Genomic DNA, 14,044 nt, shown 5'->3' on the forward strand with positions numbered 1-14,044 from the left:
GTTGGTCAGCCTGCTCTGCTTCCCAGGTGGGACAGGTGGAAATCCACAAACGTTTCGAGATTTCAAATCACAGGTGATAGCAAAAGGGGTGGGGTTTTACTCTCTAGGTTTCTTTTGTACCCTTGGGATAGAAAGGTACAAACAAACTTTCAGTTCTTGGCTCTGCCAATGACCTTCTATGTGAACTTGAAAGAGTCAAAGATGACAGGAGTCAGGGGCAGTAGGACCCAGGGAAAGCCCCAGCAGGCTGCTGCAACAGCAGGGCCCACCCAGCCTAGCAGGGCCTTCTGGTCTGGGACTGTGGGGCTGTTCGTGGCTGCAACAGCATGAGGGAATTCAGGTAAGAAGGGTGGGGCAGAGAACCGTGGGGATTGCCCCAGTCCTCGGGCCGGTTCATGCTGAACCCCACAATCCAGCCATGCAGCCAGGAGCTGGCAGGTGGGTGGGAAAGCAGGGGTGGAGGGGAGTGGAAGCAAGCTGAAGCGCAGGGCCTGTGCCAGTGTCTCAGAACCAGAGCCGGCAAGGCCCAGAGCAGGGTGGTAGGAAAATGGGGTGTGGGCTGGCAGCAGTCTGTGGAGCCAGGCTGGGCTGCACCAGCAAGGAGAGGGGGAAGCAGACATGGCTTCATGGAGCCGCTGCTGGCCAGGACCCTTTGCTCCTGCCACCCTGCTCTGGGCCCCACTGGTGCTGGCCCCAGGACACTGGCATGGGCCCCATGCTCCCCCCCCCACCCCCAGCACCCCCGTCCCAGCCCCGTGGAACAGGCAGGGAGCAAGCACGCAGCCCTGACCCCGCATGCCCCGCGCTCACCCGTGGGTTACAAGCTGGTGCTCAGCATGGGGGAAAAATGCCCCCCCCCAGCTAGTGCCCATGCTGCAGCTGCTCACAGGCCACGCGTGGCTGTCCTTCCTTTCTGCCACATCACCACCATGGGGCAGTGGGCAAAGGAGAGCAGGCACAGGCAGCCCCAAACAGCTGCAGCATGGGGCACTGGCTGCGGGGATGGGGGGGGACTGCTTTTCCCTGCACTGAGCACTGGCTTGTAACCCACTCTCGTTGCTAGCCTGGGCACTTCACTGGCATCAGGCTCACCCATCAGGGCTGAGCCATAGCAGCAGCAGCTCGGCAGAAGCTGCTGCTCAGTGTGGAGGAAAGTGCTCCCCCATCTCTGGCGGGCAGTATTTGGTGCAGATGCCCACCCAGAGCCCATGCTGCACTAGGCTGCGGTGCAGCTGCTTCACCACTGCCTCTGCGCTGCCCAGTGGCTGCTCCACATAGCCACAGCAGGTTACAAGCTGGTGCTCAGCACAGGGAAAAGCTCTCCCCCGCCATCCCACAGCCAGCACCCTGTGTTGCAGCCGCTTAGAGCTGCCTGTGCCTGCTCTCTGTTGGTCCTGCTGCCCTGTGGGGTGGTGGTGATGTCACAGAGGCAGGGCTGCCCCACGCAGCCTGTGAGCAGCTGCAGCATGGGGCACTGGCCACAGGGAGAGGGGATTGCGCTGAACACCAGCTCATAACCTACAGGCGAACATGGGGCACACCGGGTTGGGGCTGCACACTGCTCGCCACCTGTACCATGGGGCTGAGGCAGGGGCACTGGGGGTGCGTGGGACCCAGCAGCAGCTGGGAGGGAGCATGGGGCCTACACTGGTGTCCTGGAGCCAGCACCGGTGGGGCCCAGTGCAGGGCAGCAGGAGTATGGGTTCCCAGCCAGCAGGGCTCTATGGAGCCAGGTCAGCTCCCCCCTCTCCCTGCTGGTGCAGCCCATCCCAGCTCCACAGACTGCTGCCAGCCCACACCCTGCACTCCTACCACCCTGCTCTGGGGCCTGCCAGTGCAGGCCCTGTGCTCCCGCTCGTTTCCACTCCCCCCTGCCACTTTTCTGCCCAGCCACTCTGCGCTACATGGTTCCCATACCACATCCATACCCATACACACACATTCCCCACAAACCCCTATATGTAATCACTTCTGCATATACACCACAAATGCCCACAAATCAGGACAAAAATAAAGTTTTTAATTACATTTAAATATATTATTATGGGTGTTTGATTTTTAGTATGTAATTTGTTTTTTCCCCCTAAGATGGCAAACCCTCTTCCCCAAAGTAGTACTTCCAAGGGCAAGGGGAGGGACTTCCAGTGGCAAAGGTCAGAGGTTAGGGGCAGGACTTCCAATCCCAAGATGGCGACCAGGGCAGGGCACTTATCAAGGGATAGGACTACCTATGCGATCCTCAACAGCTTGCCAAAATTCAGTAAGTGGCCCTCCACACGGAATTATTGCCCACCCCTGCTGTACAGTGTCTTTATATAATGAGCAATATCATTGTATTGGGGTCCTGATTTCAAGGATGGACTCTGTGTGTGCTGTAAATGATGGACTGATGTCCCACCCCTCAATTATAATCATGACACAAAACTTCAGAGATGAGTCATGGAATACCTTGAAAGTCACTCCCTTATACTTAGTGAAGAGATGCCTAGGACAGGGCAGAATCCTCACTCAGTTGTTAACCAGGGTTAAGTGCAGACAGTCAAAAAGCCCAAGGCTGAATTGATTCTGTCTCTGCAGGTTAGTCTGAAATGCACAGATTAAATTGAAACAGCAGTGAGCATTTACCCTTGCTTCAGCCACATACCTGCAGTGGCTCAGGCCAGAAGCCAGGGGGCACTAGAGCACAGCTCTCTGGCTGTTTTACTTCTTGTTCCTGCTGCCCTGTGGTTTCTGGGATTTGCAGTCCAGACTTACAGCAGGACGACTCTGCAGGGTTGCTCATCACTTCCTTTTCCTGCTTCCAGGTGCTTCTGGGATTTGTAGGCCACAGTTGCAGTCAGCAATAAGTTTGAGCAGGAAAACGGGTGTTTAACTCCCATCCCTGGCCCCAGCCAGGGTCTGACTGCGAAAGTGGGGAGGGGGGGGCGCAGCAGTCCCCCCTCTGTAGACTGAACTGCATCTTCAGCTGGGCTTGTTGCCCCTCCCCACTCGCCTTTGTCAGCCAGCCCTCACTGCACTAGCTAGGGAGCAGAGGGGCAGGGCCAGCCCTGCTCTCCGGAGCAGATAGCACAGCCCAGATGAGGGCTGGAAAGCATGCAGGGATGCTGGGGGACTGTGATTTAACTTGAACCAGGAAGGGGTCTGGGACAGAAGTTTCATAAACCAGATTGGCCCAAATCAGTTAAGTCTGATACTACATTCAACCAGGTTCATCTTAAACCAGTTTTGGCCATTTTGAAACTGGTTTATGTGCATTGAGCTTCTGTTCTGTTACAGGTTTAAATCAATTTCTGATCACTTAAACCAGTTTGTAACTTCTGTCCCTAGCCAGGATGGGCAAGTGGCCCTAGATGAACTCTTCTAACCTCAGCATTCATCTCAACTATTGGCTTCTTTCTGATATTAATCTTGTACCACTAACCTAAAAAAAAAAAGGTCTTGGCAAAAAGAGATTGTTTTGCAGAATGAAGTAACCCACTCTATCTGGTTACTGTCTTTTTTACCCTATTAAGTAACTCTTGTCCTATTTCTAGAACAGTGATGGGAAACCCTAGACTCAGTGCGACTATCTTTCATTTTGGAGCATACAGACTGTCTAATACTTGATAGACACGTAGCTAGCCAGCTCCCAGTACTGACTAGATAGATATAAGGGGATGCAGAAAATCAGCATCAGTACTTACCCAATAAAGAAAAGAACATGCATCAGATCAGCATGCCCCATTGCCAAAACTAACTTGAGTGTTCACAAAATTAACCCCTGCATGAATCACTGCACACAGCACATACACATATATGTGACATAGCAAGGCAGTGTCCAACCTATAGATAGAAGCACATGGTAAGCCTGTACCTAACTTCAGAAAAATACACCTACTAATATATGGATAGTTTCCTACACGTACTTCTAGCAGAAATGCACATTACAAAATATATGAAACAAGTAATAATAATCATTCTAAAGAATAGGGAAACTCAGAAGACTTGAGACTTATCATTCAAACCCCCAAATGCTGTTTGCAGTAGAATGAAAAATAATAGCCTATTTCCATACCTGGGAAGATTTTCAGGTGCCTAACAAATTAAAAAGAGGACCATGCTAAGGAGACAAAAGAACTGAATGACACTTGGAGTGCAGCACTATTAGTAAGCAGTTACCATCTGCTCATCTATAGTCCCATGCATTCTTTACACGGTATGCAATTGAGTTCACTTTATATGGCAATTTATGCGGAGATACAGGCACTGGATGTAGTCACATTCTTATCTAGTTCTGGACACTCTAGGAAAGCTACCACTGTTCTACCATGAGCCCAGGAAATTTCCATATTTCTACAGCAATCCTAACATCAGGTTTGAGATCCTTTTACTCATCCCCACAAGGCATTGCAATTCTGCCTTCTTTATTTTGTGTGTTTTATAGTATTTCTCAGGCTACTTGACCTCATTCTTCTGGGTCCTTTTTGAATTTTGATAGCCTCATCACTTGGGCCAAGAGGGAAAATATTAACTCATCCACTATTTATTTATTTTTACAGAGGCGTTGCTAGAGGAGGTTAAGGGTCATCCTTCCACCACTTCTTGCAATCCACAGACAATGGAAAATTGTATTCTCCCATGAACACCGACAGATAATGGTACAGAACTTATTTCAGGTTTTTACGTATGTTATATAAATCCATACCAGGAATTTCCCTGGAAGCCACAATCTGCCACTCTGGTAGAGTGGGCGAGTTTCTCTGGGTCAGAAATTAGGAAATTGCGATGTTTTCCCTAGCAAAACACCTTAAGGCTTGCTTATATATTATAATCAACTCTATATGGTAGCCTAGTAGGCTCAGCTGTCTGATTTCATTTCAATCATATTTCTAGAATTTCATTTTCTATGCTTAACTGCATTCTGGACATTGTCCATCAGCATCCCCAACTTTCACTCCATTTCTTCCTGCCAGAATGTAATTCTCAGTATAGATTCTCTATTTTTTCTTGAATTTCATTCCTGTGCCTCTCTGTCCTTGAAATGGTATACACCCAAGATGATTTAAGGATTTTCACTGCATTAGGTCTATTTTAATCCACTGTTTGTGCTTGTTTTGCACCTGAACATTTTAAAAAAAACAAATTGCATCTGGCTAATCCAATCTGTAGCAATAATTGAAGCTGTGGCCATGAATGCCTTCAAGCAAATGTGAAAACCAAACCCAATCTTAAATTAACATTGACTGTCCAATACCATTCCTTATGTTTCAAGTAAAGGTTCTACTTCATATTCAATATAATCTAGTAAAAAAAATTCCAAAAAAACTGAATGGGTGTGTTAGAAATTAAGAGATTCTGAAGACAACTGCATATTTGCAGACTTGGGGAAATTGTCCCAGCACAAAATGAAAAAACAACGAACAACGCTTCTGTCAGAACTTCCTACCACCTACTTGTCAGGACCCTAGCCCATATTTGTTTAATGGATCTATGGGGCCCAATCCCAACAATTTTGCCTCCTGCCGTGCCACATATGCATGACAGGAGGTACAATTTTGTACCACAAGTTGCAACCACAAGTTGGGCTGGGGCTGACAAGTGCTAACCCTGGGACCACACTAGGGACTCATATTGCCCCAGTGTGGTCTGTGGCTGGTGCTGACCATCAGTTGATCAGTCATACAAACACTCAAGATTTTATATATGTGGAACATTCTTATGGCTCATTTGCCTTTTTATTGTGCCTTAAGTTGGGTGCATGTGTCACATCCTTGCCATTTATGCCATGATTAACACATTGATCACAGCATAAATAAAATGCCTCATATTTCCTACCAGCTTACCTGGTGGTCTGCTAGGTTCATGGTAGTCCCAACTCTGTGGAGCTCATGTACATAGGATCTGTATCTCTAGGTGTATTTCCTAGGGCCAGAGGTTCTAGGGCTTCCAGATTCCCTGCTGTAGAACCAAAAGTCTAGAAGCCCTGGGAGGCCTGGCCCTAGCCAGATCTCAGATCCCCATACTGCAGCAAGACAAAAAAAAAAAAGCCTTCAAAGCCCAGGGATTTAAGTGGGAGCTGAGGCTCTGCATTTAAAGAAAAGGCTCAGCAGTTTCCCTCTGCTGCAATACATGCTGGGCTCCCAGTATGCAGTCAGCTCCTGACCAGTGCTCCTCACTTTGCCTCCTGTTCCTATTCCTGGGTCTCAACACTGGTTTGTCTTTTACTTCTAACTTTGACTCTGAAAAGATTATTCCTATATGCTTTTCAATATATCACATTGCTATGTGACCATGCTCAACCAGAGCACTAAGCAGTATAGTTCCATCTCCTCTACCAAAAAAAGAGACAGCTCTCAAAGCTTCGGGTAAGGAAGGGATCAATATTAGAATAAATGAACAGAGGTTTTAGGAGTAATAGGAAAGAGTCAATCAAAAGGCTTGAGGAGCAGCAGACAGAAGAAAGGAATAAAAATTAAACAATGACAGCTGAAGAAAGAATGATTTGGAAAAAAAAATAGGGAATGCATATTAGTAGGTAAAAAGAGAAAACATGGAATAAAATGTTTACCGAAAAACACTTCTATATTCATTGTATTATCTGTCTTCCTACAAAAAAAATCATGAGTGAGGGCCCAAGAAATTGTGAGATGGGCTTAAAAAAAATGAAGGTTTTAATTTGTTTTAAACTGAATTCTCTCTTAGTTTTTGAGACTTTAGGGGGGTCACATTTCAAGCTTTTCTTTGCAAATATGCAAATGAAATACTTAGAAATGGTAATGATCAACTTCAAGTGCAAAATCTGAAAGGAGAGGAATTCAACAGAAGAGTTCTCTATTTTACCACCAAGAGAAACAATAGGAATATTAAATATATTATTAAGTGCTTTGCTTTTCAGCTGCACTTATTGATGCGTGCTCAAACCACTATAAAGGTTGCTATATTACATCTGTTTGGGGGTCTAGTGTACACAGAATAGGCCAGCCATGCTTCACTACAGTGATTCCTAACACAGTCCAGAAGTGTAATAGAGATGTCTTTACTGTTTGTATTTACCCTCATGTCTTTATCTCATATAGAGCCTTTAAGGGCTATGTAAGAGGGTGTTTAGAGAACCTTTTACTTTAAGGGGAGCAAAGGCTCCTGAGAAAGCTCAGGCAGCAACTGAGAAGTCACCTAACCAGCAAGAGGCCAGGCTTAGGGAGGATATAAAACCAGGTCCTGAGCTGGGCAAGCAGTCTGGCCCTGGAAGCTGATGTGAGAGCAGCTCCTGAGCAGGCTACAGAAAGAGGCTCCTGATGGACACCAAAGAAAGCCGGTGAGTAATATAGCCTTCGGGCTGGGGTAACACCAACCATTTTGAATGGGCCCATTAGACTGATTACTGATAATTAATTGGTAACATCTGTGAGGCTTGGGTGTGGCTAAAAGGTGAGACAAGGAGGCCAGAAAAGTGCCCTTAAGGCAATGAGCAAGTAGACCTTGGTTTACGAGTGGATGAGATCTCGCTCACGGATCCCTGGGGCAGCCTCCCATTTCTAAATACATGTTAACATCAAGGCATGGCAGGAAAGCAGAAGGGGAGGATCCTTAAAAGATAGGGTGAAACAGACTGAGTAGCCACTAGGCAGCACCACAGCAACCCCTGGTGCTGGCCCTTCTTACAGGTTACCATATCACTAATAAACAATAACAATGTACTTCAGGGCTGTCCAACTTTTAAGCAGCTAGGGACCACATTCCCCATGAGCTGTACTAACTGGGGGCATATTAGTTGGGGCCATGGGCCACCCAAGACACATGCCATACACATGGGCAGGAAGGCAAGCCCCACCCTGCTGCACCATGTGGAAACACAGGGATTCCTCCAGCTACCACCCCTATATGATGTATTTCCCTGCATCACTTGCTGACTCGCCTGTGGCACCACACCGCATTAATGCTCTGGACTGGCAGCTCCCCCAACACCATGGGCTGTACCATGGCTGCCCTGCCCTGTTTTGTCCTATGGGACTGGGTCAGGCAGCACAAGGCAAAAATGGAGAGGAGGCCCTCAAGCCCCTGGCTGAGGGGGACAGCCCTGATGTACATTGTTATTGTTTATTAGTAATATGGTAACCTGTAAGAAGGGCCAGCCCCAGGGGTGGCTGTGGTGCCGCCTAGTGGCTTATCAGTCTGTTTCACTCTATCTTTTAAGTATCCTTCCCCTTCTGCTTTCCTGCCATGCCAGCCAATTCTTCTCAATTTTTGGTTACCCAATTTGAGACACATGAAAAAGGAACTTCATCATTGAGGACATTTAGGAGTCATGTTACATTTAGAGTATATCAAGCGCAGTACTCAAAGTCATCACTCCTGAAAATGTATGCCCATTGCCCTGAATTTGGGATGCCTGATGCGAATAAGCCTACAATTCCTAGAAGCTAAACTATTATGGGTCAAAAGTTTGTCACATACAGTTTGACAGATTTCTATATACACACATGTCATGATAGAAGGATATGAATTTAAAGATATTGGTCCTTTTTTCAGTTTCACAAGGTAGTTAAAACAAGACATTTCAGGATTGTCTCTAGCTGCTAGAAAAATCTCGTGTACCATCTTCACTTAATTGTTTATGTTACAGTGACATCTTCTGGTAAATTTAGTATTCTCATCTGAAGTGACAACATTTAGAAACAGAACACCATCAGTTTGCAATGAACAGCTTTCTTTAAGGAAAAGTGTCGTGACACTTTGGCAATGTATTCATTTTAGGTCGACTAAAAATGTGGTCTCATTCTGCCCCCCTTCAGAATTGCCAGTGGCCAAAACATTAAAAAATATGCCATTGTCATTGTTCTTATAAAACATTTATGCCTTTTGAATACTAGCAAAAGGAAAATCTGTAGTACATTTCACCAAACAAAATCATCAAATTGATAAAGGAAGAGCAGTGGACTTGAATCCTGAACTGAAACCCAAATATCATTTATAATTGATGACGCTAGGGCAGACGGAATGCTTTCCTAAAAGTCTAAACTAGCTCACTCATAATTATGTTGAATACAGAAATTACTGGATGGAATTTCATGGTCTGGGTTACGTAGGCAATTAAGACAGCTTAATATGATTTCTCCTTTTAAAAAGTCTACAAATCATTGCCACCTCCTGGGAAAGGAATACTTCATTTTCCTGTCCTGTAGGTATCTTTTTGGCTTCTCATTCAAGAAGTTCATTATAGTATTGAACTAAAGTTGTTTTAAAAAAACATTTTTTTAAATTAAAAGATAGATTTTTTAATCTAAATTCAATGTTGGTGCCCCTCCTACTTTCCCTCCCACCCCCCACCTGTCCTTACTGTGAAGGATTAACCCAGTCATATGTCTATTGCATGGGAAAGGGGGGGAGGGAGAATGGAGGTTGGGTCAGGGAGGGGAAAGAAGACCTAAAACCCTCCTCCCTACTCTATGGCTTTCAAAAATTCACCACAGGTAAAACATCTTAGTCAAGTATTATGTCAGACATTCTTCTTATGGCTGCTGAAATTTAAGGCATTTTGCAGAAGGTCAAACAAGGAAGTTATGAAACTTTAAAGTCAAGTTAATGCTTTTAGATGCAGAGATAAACAAGATTAAAACAGTTACTAATTGTATGGTAAATTGCACACAATTACCTTCCAAGACACCGACCAAGCTAGTTAAGCCAAAGATATATTTAAGTTATATTGTCCATAGATGAGAAAGCAGCAGGTACTTTGGCTACCCTTGATTGTAGTGATAAATTACTGCAGCATGCACTAAAACGTAGACCTTTGCAGATACTGCACCAAGTCCTGAACCGAGGGACTACACTTAAAGAAACCAACCAAATCAACCAACTGTGCGGGCCTACTCCCAATCCCATCCATGTCGCCATGTGCGGGCCGGGAGCGATCCGGGCCCTTTTTCGCTCCGTGCGGGCTGTGGCCAGCAGCCCGGGCATGCTGGATCAGAGAGAACGGGCGACACGCTAGAATTAGGCACGGACACGTAATGGTTGATTCAAGATTGTTTACTTACACCGAAGATGGTCGCGGTGTAGGCTGGACAGTTTCCCAGGCACAGCTCCGATTAAATCCTCGTTTGAGGACTACGACAAGCTCGGGTCTCTCTCACTAGGAATTAATCGGTGACGGGGAGAGGCTAGAGGCTGAGCAGACCTCTGTTGCCTGCTTGAAATGCGCTGGGTCCGATAGACTCCGCAGCGCTTAGAGATCTTCACAAGACGTGAAGTCTCCTCCTCCTGGTGTTCGTGGAGTCCTCCCTTGCGGGGGTTCTCCTCGGAGTTCTCCAACTTGGGCGGAAACCACTCAAGCTTTTTATACGGCTAGCAAACCAATCGCTAGCCGTCACGTGTGAATAATTTCACGCAAGCCAATAATGGGGCTTGAATTAGAATACAAATGGCGGGAACTCTTTGCAATGAGCATTTCTTAGCTGCAAAGAAGAAATGCACACTGCAAAGAAATCTACGAACTGGCGGGAAAATAATTCAGTGGTGCCAAAGCACACACAAAACAAAAATCACACCCTTGGGTTGTGACACCAACAAGTTCTTACAGCAGAAGCAGAGGCAGATATAGCAGAAACTTGTGAAATTTTTGGCCAAAATGCTTAGGCTAATGTTTTCTAAAGGTTCTAACAACACTTTTTTACACTAAAGGCCTGCCTTTCAGTCTTGCAGAGCATTCAACAGTTTTGCCTCACTGGAGGCATAAGGGCTGGCTACTTTTGACAACTACGCCCAAAATGCATGTCTCTGAAGTACAAAAAGAATAAAATAAGTTATATCTGCAACTAGGCACGGTTTTCTGTCACAGTAGACACCTTTTCCTTCCTTTCCTCTGCATTTCAGTGGCTTCTGACAACTATAGGCAGTCCTCGCACTTACAGTGCCTCTTCCAGGAATGGAACCCACCGTAAGTCAAAATGATGCAAGTCGAATCTGATTTTCCCAATAGAAACAATGTTATAATAGGGAGTTACGTTGCTGACCAAGGGCCTGATGCCCAACTTTTAATAGAAATTACTATAAACACCATATTTAAATCAACTATTTAATCAACTATGATATACACCATATAGTACAAAGCTTTCTAAAGTGTACTGTATATAAATCAATTAAACAGGGCAATACAGTAACTAATCACATAAAATGTTATTTATCGGAAGGAACACCTTTATCAGGGTCATGGAATTCAGGTGGGCTTCTATGGGGAGATTTTGGGGAGACTTAGGGCCACTTGATGGCTTTTTGAGAAACTGATCCAGGGATGTTTGTTTTGTTGCCCTCTTTCTCTCATTGTACATTTCCCTGTGGTGCTGTAAGTACGAGGAGCCAGCACCGTAAGTAATAACATGGGTGTAAATGGCCGAGTGCCGTAAGTGTGAATCGCCATAAATCGAGGACTGCCTGTATACAAGTGCTAGATTTAATCAAGGCAGAAAAGATGATTCTTAGTGTGTGAAGGATTAACCCAGTCAGATGCTTGTCGCATGGGCAAGGGATGGAAGTGGCTGTGTTAGGTGCCAAGCATTACAGGGGAATAGGGGGGAGGGGCTAAGATGCCAGGAAGGTCTCCAGGAATCAGGAATTGTCTCTGACCAGTTGGATTTTTATTTCAACTCTCATTCTATGACCTCATGCAAGTCTTGGGGAAAGGGTTTCAGACTGCTTGCCAATCTACTAGTTTGCCCTGTTGACTAAGGGTATGGATAGGTATTCAATTCAGCACTAACAATTTCCAGGAAATCCTTAGTGCTAGGTTACCTATGAGCAGATGGCAATGTGGAAAAGCAGCAGCTACAATGGACGGTTCTCTTCCCTGCTCCTCCCCCCCCGTGGGCTGGAGGGATGGAGTATTATTCTTCTTGCCCTGACCATCACCACCACTGATGCTGCCAGAACCTGAGATCTTGCTAGAGCAGCTGCGGAGGGAATTCCCTAATCCTAAACCCCACCTCCCCCAATCCCATGCCTGCCCACTCCACTGACTGGAAGAGCAGACCAGCAGGTTTTTGGAGACAGCAGAGGGGGAGGAAAGAGTAGAGTTAGGATGAAAAAATTCCCACTGCCCCTTGAACAGTACAAAGAAACTCCAATGCTGTTCACAGGGTGGGAAGCTGTGCCACTGCTTGAACAGTACCAGTAAGATCCGGTGCCATTCAAATGGCAGCAGGAAGCCAAGCAGCCATTTGAAGAGTCACAGAGAGAGCTGAGACTGAAGTGGCTGGAGTAACAGGGTCCTCACAGGGCTCTGCTCCCTGACAGCTCATCACTGGGCAGACTACTGAGGATACATCCACTCTCCCTTTCTCCTTCCCACTTGGAAGGGAAGGAAGAATGGAGGATTGCGGGATACTAGGCCCCTCCCATCACATCACATGCAACTGAACAGATGTTACACATGGCACTAGACAAGTGAAGCTGCCATTTGAAACAGCTAGCAGTTTGTGTTGGAAGCACTAGGCTTCTGCCAGAAACTGCTTTGGCACCTTTACGTTCACACTTTTTGTGCCAGGAAAAGGGTGTAATGTCTGTCCATGGTCTAAGAGGCAACAACCAGAAAAAAAACTATAATAGGTAAAGCCACTTGACATTATCTGTCTGATTGTTCCTTATTCCTTCTGCCTTTCTTCTAGAAATGTGACATTGGAAATGTTAAACCAAAACCTAAGTCATTCAGAAGAGTCGACTTTGAATTCTAAAGACTTTTCCAGCTGCTTGCCTTCTATGCTAGAAAAAACTTGTGCTTGCTTCTACAATGCATGTCTTTGCAGCCTCTCATGCACTCCCGATTTGATTAATGGTTGCTGCCACAATAGTTTTAAACAAAGGTGCGTAGCTATACACTGGAAAGTTAGTGTTCCTACTTTAAAACATGAAATTTACAACAAAAGTAAGAATCCTAAAACAGGATTATAGGGAAGTAGGGCTGTTAGGGACCTCACAAGGCCTAGTCCAGCCCCTTGCTCAAGACAGGATTGTCTCCAACTAAACCATCCCAGCCAAGTGTTTGTCCGACTTGCTCATGAAAACTTCCAGGAATGGAAATTCCACAATTTGTCTAGGTAACTTGTGTCAATGCTTGACAACCCTCAGAAAGTTCCTCCTCAACTCCAAACTAAATTCTCTCTCTTGCAATTTCAGGCCATTGCTTGTCCAGTCCTCTATGGGCACATAGAAAAGGCCATCTCCATCTTCTCTTCAGGTATTTGAAGACTACTATCAAATGTCACCCCCATCCCCCTTTCTTTTATCTAGGCTAGATAACCCCTAGCTCTTTCAGCTCCTCAGGTTCTCTATTTTTGTTGCTCTGATATACTCTTCCAATCTGTATACAACCTTCTTGAAGTGTGAGGCCCAAAACTTGACAACAATGCTCTAGGTAAGGCCTCACTAGTGCCAAACAGGAGAATCACTTTCTTGAATTGAAAGTGACACTCCTTTTGGTTTTCTTTTTCTTTCATTTTTTTTTTTTTTTGAAAGAGCACACTGCTGGCTCATATTCAGTGTATCGTCAACTCTAACTCCCCATTCCTTCTCTGCAGTACTGTAATCTAACCAATTATTCCTTAGTCTGTAGTTAAACATTCAATTATTCAGTCCAATTGGTAGGACTTTGCACTTGTCATTGCTGAATCTCACCTGATTGATTGCAGACCATTTCTCCAGGCTATCCAGGTCATTCTGGATCCTAGCTCTGCCTCCAGAGTATCTGTAAATCCACCCAACTTCCAAACTTGGTATCATCTACAAATTCACTAAGCATGCACTCAATCCCATCATCCAAATCATTAGTGAAGATGTTAAACAGCATCAGACCCAGGACAGACCCCTGGGGAACCCCACTTGGTACCTCCTTCCAACTAGACACTGAGGCATTGACAACTACTCATGAAGTGAAATAATCCAACCGTATTGGATATCCACCTTACAGTCCTTTCATCTACTCTGTATTTCCTTAACTTATTAATGAGAATATTGTGAGACCATATCAAAAGCCTTACTAAAGTCCAAATGTATTATATCCACTGTTCTTCCTGAT

Source organism: Alligator sinensis, unplaced genomic scaffold, assembly GCF_000455745.1.
Source record: "Alligator sinensis unplaced genomic scaffold, ASM45574v1 scaffold154_1, whole genome shotgun sequence".
Taxonomy (NCBI): Eukaryota; Metazoa; Chordata; order Crocodylia; family Alligatoridae; genus Alligator; species Alligator sinensis.